Genomic DNA, 22930 nt, shown 5'->3' with positions numbered 1-22930 from the left:
CTTACGCAGTGAGTCTAAGTTTATCAGCTCTCTATATCTGGCGCCGCAAGTTTATGACACCCTGTAGATAGCAAAGGAAGGTGTGCACGTACTTATGACCTTCACACAAACATCTTATTCAGACTTGCTTGTAGGAGTTGTCTTAATGTGACTATTTCAATTAATGTACGTGAAGTTGTCGTAACAATTTGGCATATTTATTTATCTGGATTTACTTGAGAGAGAGAGAGAGAGAGAGAGAGAGAGAGAGAGAGAGAGAGAGAGAGAGAGAGAGAGAGAGAGAGAGAGAGAGAGAGAGAGAGAGAGAGAGAGAGAGAGAGAGAGAGAGAGAGAGAGAGAGAGAGAGAGGCTATATTACGACATGCTGTTTTATATAGATGAATAAGGGCACATTTTAAGAAGAATAAGAGAATGTAAAGAAATAAATAACTAAGAGCCATCATCAATTTTCGATGTTTTCGTAATATTAAGTAACGGGAAAATACTGGTTCTACTGCTTTTATATGGAAAGGTGCCCTCGATGATGATGGTGACAATAATAATAATAATAATAATAATAATAATAATAATAATAATATTAATAATAATAATAATAATAATAATAATAATAGCACCGTGCATATGAATACGTATATAATACAATTTCAGTTATACGAAATCGCAAGCCATTCTAATTTTTACTCAAACTGTTATGGTTCAATTATTACGTTAAATCGGGGGTTCTACGATATTACTGAACTGATCATAACGGAGACAGAAATTAGGTTCCCAGGGGAGTGGGGAGCAGTGAGCGGGAGTTGAAAGGGGGGAGTGGAAGCAGGAGGGGAGGAGGGAAGCTTCTGCCTGTGAGGAGGACCAGAATCAGCCATGGTGAAGTTTTTCTTTGAGTTAAATAACTGTGCCAAACTGTTCAAATATTTAAGTATCTATGTCTTTTCTTATTGTATATCTATGTGTATATATGTTTGTATATCACTATATTTGTTTGTCTCTGTCTGTATCCATGTAAATCTGTTTTGTCTGTCTATCAGTCTATGGATTCCCTCCTGTGTGTTCTGTCTGCTTGTCTGCCGGTTTGTTTACATCTCTTCCTATCTATGTACGTTTACTTAACCGCCTGTGTTCGTATGTACGTATATGTGCAGGTATATTCGACCGTCTCTACCTTGTATGTTGTATCTAGCAGTCGATATGAATGTCCTTTTGTATGTCTGTTATTGTCGGTTTGTGTGTTATATCTACATGTATATCCGTCTGTCTTTATTAGTGCCTTTTGGTCTTTCCCGAAGTAAACACCTCTCGCAGTGATCAAAGCCTCAAAATATTTTCTCCCCTCTCAGAAGACAAACCCATTCTGATAAGCAAATTCATCCTGTTCAATCCTTCTTGATTATAATTAGTTCAGCTTTCGAGGCCGTCACGCAATCAGAGTTTTCGGTGAATATTCAACACCTTATTTCCCCTTTAAATCCATACTGATGAACCTAAATATAAATGCAATATGAAGTTATGGATACTCTGCAATTGTCTCAGATATTTGCTAACACTATGCTATTATGACCACCACATACACCAGACAAAGAAAAGCGGGGAGTGAGAAGTGGGTAGATCAGCAGTGAACCAGCAACATCCAGTTTTATTTTAGTCTTCTCCTATATATGGCACCGTATTATGCTTTTTGTTGTCTCACCTCAGCTACTCTTGACAGGTTTATAATGGATGTTACTGAGGCTTACAAAGGTGTTTTCATAATTGTACTGATAGTGTAACACGAATTCTACATAATTAATAAAAATTTTTTATTTATTTTAAAAGATTAACAGATGATCGGTCAAGTTTTTGTGCGAGTTTATATATATATATATATATATATATATATATATATATATATATATATATATATATATATATATATATATATATATATATATATATATATATATATATATTCCAGACTCTCTCTCTCTCTCTCTCTCTCTCTCTCTCTCTCTCTCTCTCTCTCTCTTTCATATCTAGTAAGGGAGAAGAACGATAATCTGTAGCGAAGGATTAAAAGACATCATTGTTATCAAATTCAATCATTAATTACCCTTTCGTCTTGTCGATGCCTTGGGAGAATGACAGACGGTCGTGCAAGATTAAAATTGTCCCAACTATAGTTCCAATTAGAAAGAAATGGATGCGTGGTAGTCGAGTGCCAGCCGCTGAGGGAGTGTGATCAAGCAGCTGCCGCCTCACAAACCATCACTGAGAAAGATAAATTTTGAGAGGGGAAAAAAAACGTCCAGAGACTCTAACGTCCAAATGTAATTCCACGCCTCTCACGCATTAAACTAAAATTTAGAGTTGGTAATAAATAAAACAGAAAGATAGCAGGAAATTACATGACGAGAATTTTTCATCTTATCAATTTTATTACATTTATTAATTTGACGTTTATTTTCTTTACTAAGAGGAGAATTTTGAAAGATAAGTTCACGCTATTAAACAAGGAAGAAATATTTTTAAGAATTAAAGTATTCGAATAAAAAAAATAATAAAAAAAAACTGCAATACACTCCGACAAAATAGTGCAATAGTATATAGCAAATCTGAAGAAACCGCACTATAGCAAAAACTTAAGTTCTGGTAGGAACGAATGAGATGCTTGAGTTCATTGCTCCCAAAATTCGTTAAGGATCAGTATTGGATATGCCAGTAAGAACAGAAGAAGAAAAGAAAAAGAAGAAGAAAAAGAGAGAGAGAGAAAAAAAAAGGCTATCAGTCTAATTATAGGAGTGTGTAACTGGTGAAATGTTATAAGGCACAATCTGATGACTTCCCTTTTATTGCACACCAAACAGAGGACTGCACTCCAAGCCTTACAGGAGCGGTGAGGGCGGCCAAAGAGGAGGTGACTGACGGCCCCTTTTATCCTGTTATCCAATCAGGGACGCGAGGCTTCAAAGGGGAGGGAAATATTTCAAAGGAACACAAGATTTATCAATTTTAACGTTTACTTAAAAATCTCTTCATGCGGATAACTTTGGAGAGAGATTAAGAGTGGTATAAAACTCATTCTGTTTCTTCCGAGGCTTCGTGCGAACAAATTACGAAGCGTGAAGCATCGATTACCGCCAACACCGTGCAAACAGTTCTTACGTTCTCGTTGAGTCGGATATTTGAGCAAGGCAAACATTCAGGACACGGATATTAATACACCGACGACTGGACGCGCCACTTTACAAACTTCTTTTTCTGATGATTTCTCGTATACTCAGTTCTCAAGTTCCCAATTAACGTTCTCAATTATTTCACACGCATTCTGATCTTTCTGCAAGGTGATTTTTTTTTTTTTTCATTCTGCATTTTATTCTAACATTCTGAATCATCTCACACATTGTTTTTTTTTTCTTTAAGTTAGTATTTGCGTCTTGTCACGCTCAATTCATATTTTAGATTTTTCCACTTAATTATCTCTCTCTCTCTCTCTCTCTCTCTCTCTCTCTCTCTCTCTCTCTCTCTCTCTCTCTCTCTCTCTCTCTCTCTCTGTCCCCATACCACTCCTTATCTGTTCCCTTTAATTTTTACCTCCTCCCTATCATGTTTCCTCGCACTTTCCTCCGTGCCTTTCCTTTCCACTACTACACTGTAACGTCTCGTGTTTATGTCGCTGCTACAGGTCGGCAAACAAAAACGATTATCTTTATAGAAATGACAAGATAAGGTGATCTCAGCGTGAATACTCACCCTGCCTGGAAGAGCTCGCGGTACTACTCACCACCTGCCAACACTCACCTGGAAGGAAAGGGAGGTCAACATTATAAAACATTCACACAGACGGTAGAATGGCGTTTCAGAATGTTATGTTTGCACTCTGTTCTGAAATGCTCAAAATACTGTGTAAAATAAAATACAGCCTCAATAAATCACTTTTATAAAAAATAATACCAGTATGTGTAAATGTTTATTTATTTATTTTTATCGTGAACACCTCAAGGCTTTGGCTCTTCTTTAATCCATTGTTTTATTGCAACATGACCTTTCTGTAGAAGAGATATGACTCTGAAAGACATTGCAGATGTGGGATGTTTCTTTTAGTTGTGCGTTGTGTTTTACTAACGTGTATCTCTTTGGCGAGGAATCCACTGGTACTCCACAGGTGACGGTAAAGGCTACTGGCTTTGTGACACCAATGAAAATGACGATAATCATACGATTATTCTCGGATCAAACACTACCATTGCTTTCTAGGTGAAAGCGAATCAACATTGAAGTGATTTAACAACATTTTTTTAAAAGTTCACTCTTCACACTGAAGTTGTGTAAAAAAAAATGAAATAAAGCAAAAAGGTAACTCTCAAAATCGGTTACGACTTCTTTTGATCTTATGATTGGTGGTTCTCTCATAAACACTTGCATCGCTTCACACACACACCACCATTAAACACTACATTACGAAGTGCGAGCCACATTTTTTTCTCCCTCCTCCTGTCTACTTGACCATGACCGTCTCGCCACACACCCAACACAGTAAAAGAGCCAATTTGCCTCGCCAAACATTGGAGACAGGCGTCTAACAAACTGTCAAACTGTCCCTTTCCTGTCCAAGTGGTAACATACAAGTACTGTATATGTGGCTCTGTAATGTAGTACCTAAAGATGACAATTGGCAGGTTACTAATTCTGCTGATAGCTTAGGATAGGTTAGGTTAAGTTAGGTTAGAAGTTAAGTTAGGTTCGGTTCGGTTAGGTTAGGTCCAAAATAATGTGAATATCGTGTCATGTTTACTGCTTGTGTCAACGTCAGGATGGCTGGACGCGCGCCGTGGGTTCACTGTCCATCACCGGAAAGGCTTTCAAAACAGACACATGAAGCTATTGAAGAAAGAAGGATACGCCACGGAAAAGGCCACATGAATAATGAAAATATATTCTACATCCATTATTCACTTCGGCAATTCCTTTATTTATCATGAGTAAACATTTTTGTGTGGAAATTCACCCAAAGGCAAATGCCGACAAGCTCTCCCTTGAAACTCTGCAGCGACAAAAACACGATTTTTGAGCAGGAGTTGAAAGGTTCTTGCATATTTATGATTTTTACATACGCAAACCATCAAACAAATCTTTTTTTGTGAAATGAGACTAATTCATTCTGGGGAGCAGTATCCACCTATCCGTCTATCTATATATTGAGAGAGAGTGTCATGCCACCCGGATGCTGAATCATTGTGTGTGTGTGTGTGTGTGTGTGTGTGTGTGTGTGTGTGTGTGTGTGTGTGTGTGTGTGTGTGTGTGTGTGTGTGTGTGTGTGTGTGTGTGTGTGTGTGTGTGTGTGTGTGTGTGTGTGTGTGTGAGAGAGAGAGAGAGAGAGAGAGAGAGAGAGAGAGAGAGAGAGAGAGAGAGAGAGAGAGAGAGAGAGAGAGAGAGAGAGAGAGAGAGAGAGAGAGAGAGAGAGAGAGAGAGAGAGAGAGAGAGAGAGAGAGAGAGAGAGAGGAAATATAGACATAGCTATTCACCACCTGCATGAGGGAGGGAGGACACGGGAGGCACAGGCATTACTGATTAACTTGCAAATCAGGTCAATGAGATGGAACATTCTGAATGAGGCTGATAATCAATGGCAGATCAAGCTGTCTGCCTTGCATACCCGTGTTGATGTGAGAGCACCCCAGGCCGGACACGAATGCTGCATGTGAAAGGATAATACCTTGCACCATGAATAATAAGATTATGATTCCATTCCATATTTCAACTTTGATGAAAATGAGTATGAGTATTATGAAAAAAAAGCACGTCCCGGCGGCCAGGCAATACTCAGGCCACGGTGCCACGCGAGTCAAGAATAATAACGCAAACAGTCTGAATTCCTGGACTTGCGCACGTCATCTTGTTTACATGAGGGACACTGGAAGGAGACGTCAGGCTCAGGATGAGACCCTAAACCCTGAGACATCTGGAAAATAGTGCATAAATTCCTCAGCAAGGGAATGCAGATGTGATAAAACCTCTTTTGTCACGTCATACTGCTCAATGTTTCTCTTCTAAGATAAGAGCTCATTCAGATGTGAGAACGATGAAAAGTTCCCAACTTGTACTTTTCGTTTCCAAAGATGAATTTTTTCGGTGAAAGCTCTGATCACATCAGAGTGTGCAATGATGTTTGTGTTTCTTCCTTGTAACTTCAAATTGAGGTTGTTGATAGCCTCAAAAAAGTCCACAAGGTATGCTAGTGAGAGCTGAAAGTCTTCCTCTCTGAATGCTTCATACAGTTTGTCTTGTTTCTGCTTCTGCAAGAAAATTTCCACTTCATCTTTGAGCTCGTAAAGACGACTCAGCATGTTTCCCTTGGAAAGCCAGCGGACTTCGGTGTGAAACAGGAGAGTCTTATAATCAGTGCCCAAATCTGAGCAAAGAGCTGCGAAAAGCCTAGAATTCAAAGAGCTATGCTTTACAAAATTCACCACTTTTATTGCCAAATTCAGTGAACTGCGTAGATTACTAGGCAGAGTTTTGCTTGCTAATGATTGTCTGTGGATAACACAGTGAGTCCCAGTTACAGCAGGATTTTTTTCTTTCACCAGCTTCACAAATCCAGAGCGAGATCCTATCATTGATGGGGCACCATCAGTACAAACACCGACTAATTTTTCCCATGAAAGACTGTGCTCTTGGAAAAACTCATCAACCTTTGAAAAAACATCAATGGCCTTTGCTGTTGCCTCCAATGCTGCTGAGAAAAGAATTTCTTCTTTCACAGTTCCTTCATCCACGAATCGAGAATAAACAAGCAGCTGGCAGAGGTGAACAACATCAGTACTTTCATCGCACTGTATTGCAAAGAAGCGAGATGCTTTTATTTTGTCCAAAACTTGTTCTTTTATGTCTTCTGAAAGTTCGTCAGTGCGACGCTTCGCTGTGTTATCTGATAAGGAAATCTTTGATAACTTTCTTTGGCTTTCTTCCCCAAGCACAGTATTTGCAGCACTCAAAAGGCAGGGTTTTACAAGAGTCTCCCCCACAGAGTGAGGCTTCTTTGCTTTTGCAATAAGTAGTGACAGCTCGTAAGATGCTTCCACCAGTTTCCACGTTTCTTGATGAAAAACACTGCTTGAGTCCAGCTTCATACGATTCAGCTCATGCAGTTTGGCTGTGAAGAACTCCTTTGGCTTTTCTTTTAATGCTTTGTGGTTTGTGCTCAAATGTCGATGGAGTACTGGGAGTTTGTGACGAGTCCCTCAGTGGCGTCAGTGTGGTTGGTATCATTGACTTGTCCAAAACGTGTAAAGATAACTAGCTTAATAGAAAACGGGTTGGAGTGACTGCTATAATTATACTTTGCATGTATGTAATGACAGATATTTGTTCTTTGAATGATTTTATTATTCTAATTAAACAAATAATTTTGAGCAGATGACTTCACGCCCCCCTTGTATCCTCCTCGCGCCCCCCTAGGGGGGCGTGCCCCCTAGTTTGGGAACCACTGCCCTAAACCCTCGGCGCAGCTGCACCGGGCGGCTGAAGGTCACGGCTGCACGAGGGAGTAGATGAAAGGACAGCGGGAGGAGAAATAGCTTAATTTCCATGAGTGACTGACAGTGTGCATGCGATGTCGGTTTATTGTTTGTGCCCGAGCCAGCTCAGGAGCATGAAGGGGCCTGACATCTCGTGAATGCTAGCGAAGTACGCGGTCACTAACACCTTACAAATATTGAGGAGTTTGCTAGGAATAGGTCAATGCTAGGAAGGTCAATTTGCCCAATGTTTTATATACAAGAAAAAAAAAAAAAAAACGCAAACCAATCGTAAGAGGGCGGACAAGTGGCAGTTCACCATGTTCCTGTGTCCTAAGGGAGGCAAGTTACGTGCTCTGCCAAAGCCTATGGTATCCAGCAGAGTAGGCACACCATTCCTAATTACAAACATTCACATATCTTGATTCAGTAAATATAACATTAGAAAACTCACAGCAATAATCACCATTCCTTGGACTATTCAATAACCGGCACCTCTCGCCACACAGGGAACGGGTGGGTGGGGATGATGAGGGAGCGGACCTATTATCATTAAAACACTTGTTGAGTCGTCATACAAACCTGCCTTGTATTAATCTTTCACTGATATGCCCCGTCCTCACCAGTTCAATACAATATTTGAATTTCAGATAGTTTCACTGGATTACTATACGATACAATGAAAAATACTATAACAAGACCGTTATCCTTCGGCTGTACTGGAGTCACGAACAACAACAAACTTTGTGATCACACAGACTGCACCATTATTCACATTTGTACTCACCTGCATGTCCTCCTCTGATAAGGGCGCCCGTCACAGCAATCAGTAACACCCACCAGAACACTGCCGCACAGGACTGACTCAGGTGGTGATAGGGACGCGCGGTGGTCATGACTAAAACTATGAACGGCAAGTAGCTCCACCCTCTTCCACCTCCCCAAACAAGTGACAGTCTGGATGCGCCGTTAACTATCATTCCAGCAGCCGTTACAGCTACACACAAAAGTAATATATGTAGTGCATTTTTTTTTTTCAATCTACGCATTTAGTGTGTGTGTTCTTAGAAAAAAAAAAAAAAGAGAACACACATGAACAAAACGAACGGTAGAATCTTTCCTGCAACTACACTTCCTGAAATTTTCAAAGATAAGCATTTTGCAAAACAATGTAGTGGGAAACGTAGCAAGGAATGAGTGTCGCGTCTGAACCGGACGAGAACAAATACATCTTTTCAGATCATAACATAAACGACGAACGAGTGAAATGCTAATACAACAAAAAACGCAATACAAAATGAAAAAGAAAAAAGTAATAATAGAACTACTTTTCCCAACCTAATAAATGATGAACTTTTACTATTTTTTATTTTTTTTCATCTATCTCAATGTTTTTTTTTTTTTTTTTTTTGAAAGAAGAGTGCCTTTGAGTACGCAGGTGTGTAGTGGCCTTCGCGTCGCGTGTGTGAGGGCGAGAGTGGCGGTGTTAGCGTGCCGCCACTGTGAATAGCCGTGAGGGTGTGGAGTGACACTCGACCCGCGGGAAAGCCTCTCAGGACGATTGCGCCTTCACCATGAACCACCTCCTCTTCTTCCCCTTCCTCTTCCACCTCCCTATCCTCCTCCTCTTCTTCTTTCCCTTCCTCCTCCACCACGCCCTCCTCTTCCTCTTCTTTAGTCTACTGCTTCAGTTTTCTTCAACGCGTCACACCTTCCTGATTTTTTGTTTCTGACGTGTCAGGATGTCACTTCATATCGCCTTGAGCAGCACCGCCTCGTAGTACTTCACAGGTGCTCGCTCTCTCATTTTCTCCTTTCAGAGTCATGCAAGGCTTCGCAATTCATATCTAGCGGAAGTTTCAAGGATGGCAGTCTTTGTCTCATTAGTAAGAATATTTCTGTTGCATGTCGAATTTAATGGAAGGCACCACACACCACCAAGCTCGTATTATGTCGTTCATTTTTTATTGTAAAACACTTCTACTCGTCACTCTAATCCCCAGACTCTGTAACCACTGTGTATATTTTCAGCTTCCTTGCTGCAGCATCAATAAACTATTTGGTATTATCATTATCATTATTACTATTATTATTATTATTATTATTATTATTATTATTATTATCATTATTATTATTATCATTATTATTATTATTATTATCATTATTATTATTATTATTATTATCATTATTATTATTACACACACACACACACACACGTTAAGCTGGCCGAAAGGAAACTTACACCAACTGAACATATTTGTTTATACATAACATTATAAACCAGAGGATATAATAGTTCTAAGGCTGACTTATCAACACACACACACACACACACACACACACACACACACACACACACACACACACACACACACACACACACACGCGCGCGCGCACGGTTATTATGTAATTTCATGCCACGAACTTCACATGAGCGGTGGTAGAAGACGAAAAAGATTTTCCAGGGAAAAACTGATCCAAGAGTTCCGGTGCTGAGTCGGGAAAGCGAGGAAGGTGGATGCTGCTGATACTGAGCACACGAGAATCACATAAGAGACTCGCTTCTGACAATTTTCCTGTTAATATTGCACTGCGAATTAATTGATCCCAGAATTCTGTATTGTTTCGTTAAATGTACTTAGTAGTGTATGGTGTATATCCAACTGATGAATTTTAAGTATAGAATGCGGGTGATTGAAAGAGTTTCCTATTTAAATACATATAAGAAGTCATTACGTGATATTTAGGTATTTAAGAACCCGCTGTTTAAATAGAACTAAATGGTGATGGTGGTGGCGATGATGACAATGGAGGTGGCGATGATGATGATGATGATAATGGCAGAGATGGTGATGACGATGACGATGATGATAACTGTAATAACGATGCTGCATAAATAGAAAGCTCTGAACGCGGCACGAGGAATCCACGATCTTGTATTAGTCTAACATTGCGATGGTCCTGTCATTAACATTCATGCAATTAGCAACATTTACATATTTCCTTTTCATCTTTTACGTCATGCATCACATCATGCTATTAAACATCTGATGTAGAATGTTGGAGATCGTAACACTGATAAAAAGACGAGAGGATAAAATGTAATATGTACATCAGTCCTGATTTTACAATGCATCTACGTAATCCTTTTTTTACATTCCGTACCAGCGTTGCCTCTCGTTGCCTTCTCTTCATTATTAACACCCATGGACATTTGTCTTCCGCACGTGGTTCCTCCCAGGCTCGCCCCCTCATACTCCTACCTTTCAAACATATCCCTTTCTTTTCCTAATGTCCACCAGTCTTATCTTTGACTTCACATCTGCTTACCTTTGATCTTCACCTTCCCCCCTTTATACTGAATTATTGATGATATATAACAGGATTGTGTTTCTCTGCATTCGTTCTTGGAATGGCACGAGATTAAAAAGGGAGGGTAGGAGGCAACTAGCAATGAGCAACAGGCGGGCAGAGCAATTTAAAGGTCTCCTCTATTTACATATATTTGTGTTTCAGTGCAGTATATTAATATTAGTTTGATTTTTTTTTTTTTTTTGCGATGTCAGCTATTTTTCATTGCAAAGGAGTTTGGCTAAAGATTTAAAAAATATCTGAATGAATAAGTAAATAAAAAAAAAATGTCAAGTGCTGAGTCTAAAGATCCTAAAAAAAAGTCTAGCAAAGAGGATTTCAGCTCGAACAAACTAATTTAGTTCCGAGGGTGTTTTGATACTTCTCTCTTGTAATACGCCAAGTCCAAGGAAAGTCATGATAAAAAAAGAGGTAAAAAAGAACACGTAGTTTAAGATTTTACTTATTACTTCTTCGTGCTTTCAGTGTCGTTAAATTCTTGGTCTTGCCTTGAAAACACTAAAAGACAAGTTATTTTCACGGCGTATCAAGGATGAAAAAATATAAAGAATAAGTTAAATCACACAGACAGTTCCCTAGTTTACTTTCCCCTACGCAACCTCTTCTAAACGCGATGCTGAATGGTTGATCTTGAATTGATACTAACGATTCTTCACGCTACATCTGCACAGAGGAATAAAAAGAAAAAAAAAATAAGAAAAGAAAGAAAGAAGAAGCAGAATCAGGCAGAACTGCACACTTCAGCTACCACCACTCTCCAACCTTTAAGAACGTGTCTGAATGGCTGATCTTGACTTGAAAAGACTGATTATTCCTCACGCTACATCTGGCATTGGTCGTGACTGCCTCATATACTTCCCAACATCGTCTGCTTTACCTTCATAAATTCTCACCTTTCTTCCGCCGTCACGTCACAACAAACTCTTCTGAAGCCAAACAGACGGGCTCCGTTGTTGTGACGTGTCTTCATGATCGCGGCGAGTTAAGGCAGGGTCGTCTGTACCCAAAAATATTACAATCCATAGAGAGTCACAGTCAGGGAGAGAGAAAAATTTTGGTCTATAAATATGACGGGAAAAGAATGAGTTCCCCTTCATCCAGCAAGCCACAACAAAGACCACGCCACCCTGCCTCCTGCCTCCTGCCTCCCGCCTTCCGCCTTCCGCCTCCCGCCCCTGCGCTGGGATCTGCTGTGGGATTTTTCAGTCCTCAGTGCGTTTTACCTTTTTACTCACAAAGCACTTATTTCTTGCCGCAATCGAATTCTCTGTGACTTCATGTCTTTCGCTTTCCCCATTCTTTGTTTTTAAGTAGCTTTTTCCTTTTTTTTTAGTACCTAAGCAATTTTTTTTATTAACTAATGAAAAGCTGTTTTTTTTTCTTTAAATCTCCACTTTCAAATGCATCGAAATTAATACAGACAAATCATCATTGTGCATCAACAACAGCAGCAACAGCAACAACAACAAAAACAAAAAAACATAACCCAAAAAATAAATAAAGTTTTCTTTATCGATTTCATCTTTTTAACGGTATTTCAGCTTCTTTTTTTTTATCCATTTTTGGCCTTGGCTGATCTTTATGATTCATAAAACAACAACAATAACAACAACAACAACAACAGCAGCAACAAAAACAACACTGACAATCTACCGAAAAAAAAAAATGCACTAAAAAAAGGAAAAGAGAGGACGATAATTGCAACTTCAAAAGGCAACCACACGCACAACAACCGATACGAGTTCATACCAGACATACACTACCATCACCATCACCACCACCACCACCACCACCACCACCACCACCAACAACAACAACAACAACGAGGGCTGTTTAGAGGCTGGAATACGGGAGCAGTCTTGGGCCGCAAACACTAGTGCTTACATTCTGGGGTTGGCAGACTTGGGTGCATAATGGATTCAGCCCCGGGCAGTGTGATGGAAGGCTTTCTGGTTGCAGCGGGCATTTGATCCAGAGCGACAGTGTACAGGATGCAGGCAGGACATGAGTGCTGTGTAACATTACGCGTGCACTATGAAGATCTGTGTGTGTGTGTGTGTGTTTGTTTTCGGTATTGCTGTGTTTTTGTTCCTTAATCACTAACCACTCTGAGACATTTCTTCTTGTTTGTTGTTATGCATTCTCCTACAAACATAATTTTATCAACAAATTTGAACATCTTTTCTTTATTTTTTTTATTAGTAGTTATAAAGATATGTATAGTGCTTTGTTATTGTGAATAACTGTTGCATATCGCAGTGAAATACAATTCGTCTGATTTGGGTTACAATGCTATGTTATGAATAAGACATCCCATTCACTCTTGCACACCTCATAAGAACATAAAATACGAGTAAAGGAATACGAGTAAAATAAAGGAACATGCAGGAAGCCGTCGGGCCTACACGTGTCAGTCCCTGTATGGAACATACCTACCTATTTCCATTCGTCATTCTTATCCATAAAGTCAATGTAATCTTATATATTCATTGAATCTCCTATGCCTAATTGTGTCCATTCAGTGTGCTCGCCTCTCTCATTTTTGCATACTATTAATAATGGAGGTTTAGTAGCGGCTTTCCTGATGGCATTCCTACAGACCCGGTCAGGTACAACCAGTAAGTCTAACATTACCTATGCTTGTCACTACTAAGATGAATGAATCCCTCCTTGCCGCAGACCCATAACATTCACAGCACACCTATACACGTATCGCTTCACATATTTTCAAGTTTTCTGTCAAAAGCTTATGTAACAGTTTCTTCTTGAGATTACCCGAAGCAAATTTACTAACTTATTTATCTTTTTTTTTTATAATCCTCCAACTGTAGTTATTATTTTTCTTTTTAGGATAGGTATATTGAGCGTCTCTCTCTCTCTCTCTCTCTCTCTCTCTCTCTCTCTCTCTCTCTCTCTCTCTCTCTCTCTCTCTCTCTCTCTCTCTCTCTCTTTCTGTGCCCTTCATCAAACTCCTTAAGACAAAAAAGTTTTATTTTTTGATTTACGTAATGCAGTCTTTATTATTGATATTCAGATTGTCTCTTGGATGTCTCACTGCCAAATATGATTAATTGATTTCCATGATCGACGCAACAAAAGGAATTATAAGGCACTGTAACATTAAGAAGTCTCTCAGATATTACATTAACAAAGTTCAATATCCCTCTACTCCATTTCTGATAATTAAATCCCCCTACCTGCCAAACAAGGGATCAGGGTGGCACAGCTTCCCACGCTCTAAGGTATTTTAATATCTACATTTTTACTTGTATCTATAATGAATTGATGGCATCTAGTATTCTACTTCCTCTAACATCTCTTTCAGTAATCATAAAATTAATCTCCTTTGTGTTACAGAATCTTTTTTTTTTTTTTCATGAGTTTATTTATTCATTTATTTATTTTCTGATGCATGATTAACTTGATTGTATTTCACTGGTATTACTCAACAGTTTCACTTCTTTGATTCAAGTCTGTTTAATGTTCAGACATGTTTTCTATTTCGTTTTTGTACTACGCCTTATTCTTGGAAACTCGTCAACTGAGCTAAACAATTTATTCACTTCTCTGCTTCTATTTTTTAACTGATCCTTCCAGAAAATGTGTAAGCTAATGAGTTCTCTTTCCTTGAGTATCTTCAAATATAGCTTGATAATTCTTTGGCACTATTAACCTTCTTGACAATGCAACCTTTTGTGACTTTCGTTGTAGAAAAAAAAAGTTAAATTCCCTTGTGCTGCATCCTGTTATTGTAGCAAGTTTCACATGTTATCTGTAGTAAATATAGCAAAGACTTACTCTTGTAGTTATCTTGTGTGTGTGTGTGTGTGTGCGTGTGTGGGGTGGGGGGAATGTATATCATCAGCAATCTTATGCTATAAATAGTTTCTGAGTCACAATCCTATTATCACACGACATCAGTAAAATACTTGTTCAAAACTTTTTTGATAAAAAAAAAAAACAAAGAAAAAGAAAAGCATATAATCTAATAATTCAATTACATTATTGCACGACCTCAAATAGATGCTGGACGCCTGGAGTGAAATACAAGTCGTTCTATACTTACTGTTACAATATTTTACTCTTTTCTGCCTGGTCTAGTCGTTGTCAGAGGTCGATTAATTTTTTTGCGTTTTCTTTCAACCTGAAGTCAAATCCCATGACAATCTTACGAAACAAGACAAGAGGATTTTTAACACACCAGGGAATTTGAAATTGAAGGAAAAGACGAAACAACGAAAACAAGTCTAGCGTATTCGACTTCCGATCAGAATAGCACACTACAGAGTCGCCTTCTATTGCCGGCTTATAGTAATAGAAACAGTAGCAGGAGTGACTTACGAGTAGATGTAACATTACGTGGCTGATGATTTCATTGCAGGTATTGTTTATATAATGACAATTGCACTGGTAATGATGATAGTAGTAGTAGTAGTAACAATAGTAGTAATAACAAAAATAACAATGGAAATAATAGTAAATTGCCAATACTCATTATTATTATTATTATTATTATTATTATTATTATTATTATTATTATTACCACTATTATCAATCACTTTTTATTACTGTTATCATCATAATCATCATCATCATTAACATCGTCACTGTTTTTTTTTTTTTTTTTTTTTTTTTTTTTATGTAGGAAGGATACTGGCCAAGGGCAACAAAAATCTAATAAAAAAAAAATGCCCACTGAAATGCCAGTCCCTAAAAGGGTCAAAGCAGTGGTCAAAAATTAGTGGATAAGTGTCTTGAAACCTCCCTCTTGAAGGAATTCAAGTCATAGGAAGATGGAAATACAGAAGCAGGCAAGGAGTTCCAGAGTTTACCAGAGAAAGGGATGAATGATTGAGAATACTGGTTAACTCTTGCGTTAGAGAGGTGGACAGAATAGGAGTGAGAGAAAGAAGAAAGTCTTGTGCAGCGAGGCCGCGGAAGGAGGGGAGGCATGCAGTTAGCAAGATCAGAAGAGCAGTTAGCATGAAAATAGCGGTAGAAGACAGCTAGAGATGCAACATTGCGGCGGTGAGAGAGAGGCTGAAGACAGTCAGAGGAGAGGAGTTGATGAGACGAAAAGCTTTTGATTCCACCCTGTCTAGAACAGCAGTATGAGTGGAACCCCCCCAGACATGTGAAGCATACTCCATACATGGACGGATAAGGCCCTTGTACAGAGTTAGCAGCTGGGGGGGTGAGAAAAACTGGCGGAGACGTCTCAGAACACCTAACTTCATAGAAGCTGTTTTAGCTAGAGATGAGATGTGAAGTTTCCAGTTCAGATTATAAGTAAAGGACAGACCGAGGATGTTCAGTGTAGAAGAGGGGGACAGTTGAGTGTCATTGAAGAAGAGGGGATAGTTGTCTGGAAGATTGTGTCGAGTTGATAGATGGAGGAATTGAGTTTTTGAGGCATTGAACAATACCAAGTTTGCTCTGCCCCAATCAGAAATTTTAGAAAGATCAGAAGTCAGGCGTTCTGTGGCTTCCCTGCGTGATATGTTTACCTCCTGAAGGGTTGGACGTCTATGAAAAGACGTGGAAAAGTGCAGGGTGGTATCATCAGCATAGGAGTGGATAGGACAAGAAGTTTGGTTTAGAAGATCATTAATGAATAATAAGAAGAGAGTGGGTGACAGGACAGAACCCTGAGGAACACCACTGTTAATAGATTTAGGAGAAGAACAGTGACCGTCTACCACAGCAGCAATAGAACGGTCAGAAAGGAAACTTGAGATGAAGTTACAGAGAGAAGGATAGAAACCGTAGGAGGGTAGTTTGGAAATCAAAGCTTTGTGCCAGACTCTATCAAAGGCTTTTGATATGTCCAAGGCAACAGCAAAAGTTTCACCAAAGTCTCTAAAAGAGGATGACCAAGACTCAGTAAGGAAAGCCAGAAGATCACCAGTAGAGCGGCCTTGACGGAACCCATACTGGCGATCAGATAGAAGGTTGTGAAGTGATAGATGTTTAAGAATCTTCCTGTTGAGGATAGATTCAAAAACTTTAGATAAGCAGGAAATTAAAGCAATAGGACGGTAGTTTGAGGGATTAGAGCGGTCACCCTTTTTAGGAACAGGTTGAATGTAGGCAAACTTCCAGCAAGAAGGAAAGGTAGATGTTGACAGACATAGCTGAAAGAGTTTGACTAGGCAAGGTGCAAGCACGGAGGCACAGTTTCGGAGAACAATAGGAGGGACCCCATCAGGTCCATAAGCCTTCTGAGGGTTTAGGCCAGCGAGGGCATGGAAAACATCATTACGAAGAATTTTAATACGAGGCATGAAGTAGTCAGAGGGTGGAGGAGAGGGAGGAACAAGCCCAGAATCGTCCAAGGTAGAGTTTTTAGCAAAGGTTTGAGCAAAGAGTTCAGCTTTAGAAATAGATGTGATAGCAGTGGTGCCATCTGGTTGAAGTAGAGGAGGGAAAGAAGAAGAAGCAAAGTTATTGGAGATATTTTTGGCTAGATGCCAGAAATCACGAGGGGAGTTAGATCTTGAAAGGTTTTGACATTTTCTGTTAATGAAGGAGTTTTTGGCTAGTTGGAGAACAGACTTGGCATGGTTCCGGGCAGAAATATAAAGTGCATGAGATTCTGGTGAAGGAAGGCTTAAGTACCTTTTGTGGGCCACCTCTCTATCATGTATAGCACGAGAACAAGCTGTGTTAAACCAAGGTTTAGAAGGTTTAGGACGAGAAAAAGAGTGAGGAATGTACGCCTCCATGCCAGACACTATCACCTCTGTTATGCGCTCAGCACACAAAGACGGGTCTCTGACACGGAAGCAGTAGTCATTCCAAGGAAAATCAGCAAAATACCGCCTCAGGTCCCCCCAACTAGCAGAGGCAAAACGCCAGAGGCACCTTCGCTTAGGGGGATCCTGAGGAGGGATTGGAGTGATAGGACAAGATAAAGATATGAGATTGTGATCGGAGGAGCCCAACGGAGAAGAAAGGGTGACAGCATAAGCAGAAGGATTAGAGGTCAGGAAAAGGTCAAGAATGTTGGGCGTATCTCCAAGACGGTCAGGAATACGAGTAGGGTGTTGCACCAATTGCTCTAGGTCATGGAGGATAGCAAAGTTGTAGGCTAGTTCACCAGGATGGTCAGTGAAGGGAGAGGAAAGCCAAAGCTGGTGGTGAACATTGAAGTCTCCAAGAATGGAGATCTCTGCAAAAGGGAAGAGGGTCAGAATGTGCTCCACTTTGGAAGTTAAGTAGTCAAAGAATTTCTTATAGTCAGAGGAGTTAGGAGAGAGGTATACAGCACAGATAAATTTAGTATGAGAATGACTCTGTAGTCGTAGCCAGATGGTGGAAAACTCGGAAGATTCAAGAGCGTGGGCACGAGAGCAGGTTAAGTCATTGCGCACATAAACGCAGCATCCAGCTTTGGATCGAAAATGAGGATAGAGAAAGTAGGAGGGAACAGAAAAGGGGCTACTGTCAGTTGCCTCAGACACCTGAGTTTCAGTGAGGAAAAGAAGATGAGGTTTAGAAGAGGAGAGGTGGTGTTCTACAGATTGAAAATTAGATCTTAGACCGCGAATGTTGCAGAAGTTAATGAAGAAAAAGTTGAAGGGGGTGTCAAGACACTTAGGGTCGTCGACGGAAAGGCAGTCCGACCTGGGGACATTTATGGTCCCCTCCCCAGATGGGGACTCCGAGGCTGGTGTAGGAGTCGCCATGATTTTAAAATTTTTTGAGTGAAGGGTGTGTGTGTTATTAGGTGCTTGTAGTTTTGTGTGGAGGAAGAGAGTTGTCTTTAGAGGGCAGGCTGTGACTACCCCCTTGTGTTGTGAGACACAAAGGGAAACGTTCAGTGAGGTCACAGCTGGGTTTAATGATAAGTTCACAGCACCCCCTGAACAGTGCTTTAGACCTCACTGGGAGTAATTATCGTTTCGGCAGGTGTCTACTGCCTCCTCCAGTGTTGTTATTACTGTCATCATCATCATTATCATCATCATCACTGTCGTTATCACTGTTATCATCATCATCATCATTATCACCACTGTTGTTTTTATTATCATCATCATCATCATTATCATCATTACATTATCATCACTGTCATTATCGCTGTTATCATCCTCCGCATCCTCATGATTAACATTATAATTGTCCTCGCAGATATTACGACCAGAATATTATCACACTCACACCTCACGGGGATGAAAGTCAATGCTGTGAGCTAATTACTGTTATGTTTCTGCTTTGCATATTCAAAACATTATACTGATTAGAGCCTATAAAAAGAATATCAATTTTTGACACGAATTTAAAAGGTGGCACCAACTTTTAACCCAACACGTAGGTACTCGTGTCGCGCCGAAACCTGTGGGTGGGGGGTGTAGGGGGGGGAGGAGGAAGATTGGGAGGCCGACCAATCATGGTATGGAATTTTCAGTTACATGATTAATTATTTTGCTGCTGGTGAGGTAATTGTTACTGTTGTTATTATTGTTATTATTGTTATCGTCGTGTTGTTGGAATAATTTAATGTTACTATTTATGTTGTTGTTGTTGTTGTTGTTGTTGTTGTTGTTGTTGTTGTTAGTGTTATAATAATTATACTTGGGTACTGTTGCCGTTACTGCTGTTGTTGTTCTGTTGTTGTTGTTGTTGTTGTTGTTGCTGTTGTTGTTGTTGTTGTTGTTTTGCTGTTGTTGTTGTCGTTGTTGTTGTTGTTGTTGCTGTTGTTGTTGTTGTTTTTGTTGTTGTTGTTGTTGCTGCTGCTGTTTTTTGTTGTCATTGTTGCTGTAATTAGTCACTGTTGTTGTTGTTGCTTCTTTTATAACAACGTCGTGTAATTGCACTCAGCACCTAAATACCTGTCAACTAATTGCTTCTCCCACTCACACACAAAATAAATAAGTAAAACATGGCGGAGGGACGTGAGACACAACTTTCGTGACGCCAAGCAGGTTGTGATAGACTTGACAGCGGTGTTTGATGAGCGCTGACAAAGAACAGACACAAACAACCTTCTTCCAATAACACGCTAACAGAGGAACCCTTACCATCCTGACACGCACGAGGCAGACACGCCTTCATTACCACACACTTGCAGAAACAAGAGTGTAAATCTTGACGGAGGGAAAAGAAATTAAAATAGAAGTGTGTGATAAGAAGCGCAAAGACCAGAGTGATAAATATGACTCGGAAAAATAGTCATGTTTGTTTGGTCGCATAGTGATACTAAGATAGGTGTGCACTAGCAAATCTTTGACATGTGTGACATTGAAAAATCTCTAAAAGAAAATATGATGGATAAGTATTTACCTAAATGACGACTAACTGGTGGACTGACTGACTGAGTGATTTAAATACTATAGGGACGCAGGTGAGAATATTTCACCTAACAGAATTAAGGTATTACATGGAAGAAAAAAAATAACTTGAAAACATATATTTATTACCCATTTTCCATTCAGAGTTAGCAAAATTTTCGCCGATCTGTGAGATAGAAAAAAATTTCGAATTAATCCGGTACGAAACTTTATTTTCCCTCTTTTTACAAGCTTGCTATATGAATAAGTCCGCAGATTTCTAGACAAATATTCCTTTTAAATAATGTTTGTACGTTTCATTTACGTCAAAGAGTTATATCATTACTTGTCATGGGAATGTTTTCAAACCTTATGGATCTTTGCGTCTATTTTGAAGGTTCTTGTAATGTTGTCTCTCATCTTATTTACAGCTCACAAACTTGGGAGCTGTGATAAGTCAACACTTATCCATCATATATATCTCTTAAGATTTATCATTGCCAAACGTGTCAAAGGTTTGCTAGTCCACAAGTGTCTTTGTATCATTATCCAACCAGACGGACATAAGTATTTTTCAAGTCATGTTTATCACTAATGTCTGTGTACTTTTCACCACATGCTTCTAATTTAATTTCTTGTTCCTCCACCAAGATTAGCTTTCCAACACACGTTTCTGTTCCCCTCACGAGTCCATAGTGCCTTCATTATCCGCACAGCCCTTCCTTTCCCGTCGTCATTCACTCATCCCACACATCCGCGGCGCTCGCTGTTATCCGGCCAATCTGTCCTCACTCAAAAAGTTCGCACAGCGGTCATTTTGTCTGGAATTGCGCGGGGTACACTTTCTGGTTGTCAACAAGCGTGTGTGTGTGTGTGTGTGTGTGTGTGTGTGTGTGTGTGTGTGTGTGTGTGTGTGTGGTTCTTTTTACATTTGAGCTGGAAAAGGAAAAAAAGAAAAAAATGATTGATGGTGCTGGGCTGATTCTTCTTGCACGGTCTGAACCTCCCCCTGCCTTCCCCTGCCCTCTCCCACTCTCATGCCTCATCTGCCTCCCCTCCACGACCCCACCCACGCCTGCCACTTCCAACCTGACTCCTGACTCTGCGCCGGGTTGTAATCTGATGGATCTGAGTGTTTATGTCCTTTTTCTATGTAGCAAGATCGGCGGTGGAGCATTTTTCACTTCAACTAGCAATAATCAACGGTAACCTGCAATAGACGGAAAAAATAAAGGAAACAAGATTGAGAGAGAGAGAGAGAGAGAGAGAGAGAGAGAGAGAGAGAGAGAGAGAGAGAGAGAGAGAGAGAGAGACATTCGAGATAATCATGATATAAATCACAGCCGATAACGACCCTGTTTACGGGTACAAGGGCCGTCATTTATCTGAGTCTTGCCGCGACTTTCCCCCGCTCCCTTTCCCTCAGACTCTCCATCTTTATCCCACACATTATCTCACTTCTATCCTGCTGCCTCATCCCTCCTGCACCTTCTCTTTATCCTCCCTCTTCTCCTTTTCATCATTTTATTTTTTCTCCCTTTATCACACACATTACCTCACTTCTATTCTGCTTCCTCATCCCTCCTTCTCGTTTTCTTTCTCTTCCTCATGTTTTGTTTTTTTCTCTTTATTCCCTTACCTTACTTCCATCCCGCGGCCTCATTCCTCCTTCCCCTCTTCCTATATATATATATATTTTTTTTTTTATATCATATTAATTTTCTTTCCTTCAGACATTTCTTTCCGCTTTTTATTCCTGGTATTATCTCATTCCTCCACAGCCTCACATCTCCATCTTCTCGTCCTAACGCATTGTTTTCATCTCTTATTCGTCCTTCCCTCAGATATACTCTCTCTCTCTCCGCTCCTTATCCCAGACATTACCTCAGTTCTCCCCCACTCACTCACTCTCTTCACTCTTATTCATGTTTTGTTTCCGGTTTTTGTTCACTTTCTCTTTTTCGTTCTCAGGTTTTCGTTTTTCTCTTTCCAGTGTAAGCTTAACCCCTGTGTTGCTTTCGTTAACAATTCTTTTCTTTTCTTACTACGTTTTTTTTTTCGTTTCTCTTGTCTGGCTAATTTAACCTAACCAAACCAAACCTAAGCTAACCTGACGCAATTTAACACACCGTAACCTAACCTACTATTCTGGCAGCCATTCCAGTTTTCCAGGCCAATATATTTTCCCTCCCGGCAGCATTTTCGCCAAGTATTTCTAATTAAATAAACAACAAAGTATCGAAATAGAAGGGTCTTTAGTAGGAAATGACCTATTATGGCATACGAAACAGGGATCCGAAAATAGGCGCAATACACGTGCAGGGGAGAGGCGTCCCTGAAAGCCTGGCTGGCTGTCTGGCTGTGTGGCTGGCTCTCATCAGCACTAATTCGAACACTGCCAGAACTAATAAGACTAAACGAATCCCTGCTTATTGACTGGTTCAGGTACACTTAACCCTCAGTAGCAAGATTAATTAAGATAGAATCCTTAGGGTAATTAATTATGGCAAGGCTAGAGGTGGCGAGTACAAGCTCGATCAAGTTAGATTTGAAAGATAAGGAGAAATTGGTTTTGAAACAGCGATAGGTGACTGGTGTAGACCCGGTAGATAGGGAGTAATAAGAAGCTTCAAAGAAAGGTTAGATAAATTTATGATAGCGATGATAGGTGGATAGTGGTATGCACGTAGATATGTTTTATACAGGGGACTATCATATGCAGGCTTGTTTGCTTGTTGCAGCTTCTCTTGCAATGAAAGATGCATCCACGAGTTAATGTTGTCCAGAAAGTTT

At 39.9% G+C, this 22930-nt stretch overlaps 1 long non-coding RNA gene across 1 annotated transcript in view; it reads right to left on the bottom strand.

The window, feature by feature from the left end:
• The window catches only part of LOC135111319 (uncharacterized), a 91929-nt gene extending 83469 nt beyond the window's left edge, over positions 1–8460 (bottom strand). The window contains exon 1 of the long non-coding RNA XR_010273696.1: positions 8284–8460. This is a non-coding gene — a long non-coding RNA (uncharacterized LOC135111319). The remainder of the gene's footprint in view (positions 1–8283) is intronic.
• Positions 8461–22930: the final 14470 nt, after the last annotated feature.

The sequence above is a fragment of the Scylla paramamosain genome, chromosome 21, assembly GCF_035594125.1.
Source record: "Scylla paramamosain isolate STU-SP2022 chromosome 21, ASM3559412v1, whole genome shotgun sequence".
Taxonomy (NCBI): Eukaryota; Metazoa; Arthropoda; class Malacostraca; order Decapoda; family Portunidae; genus Scylla; species Scylla paramamosain.
The sequence above is the reverse complement of the archived record's forward strand: the minus strand, read 5'-3'. Positions and strand labels throughout refer to the sequence as shown.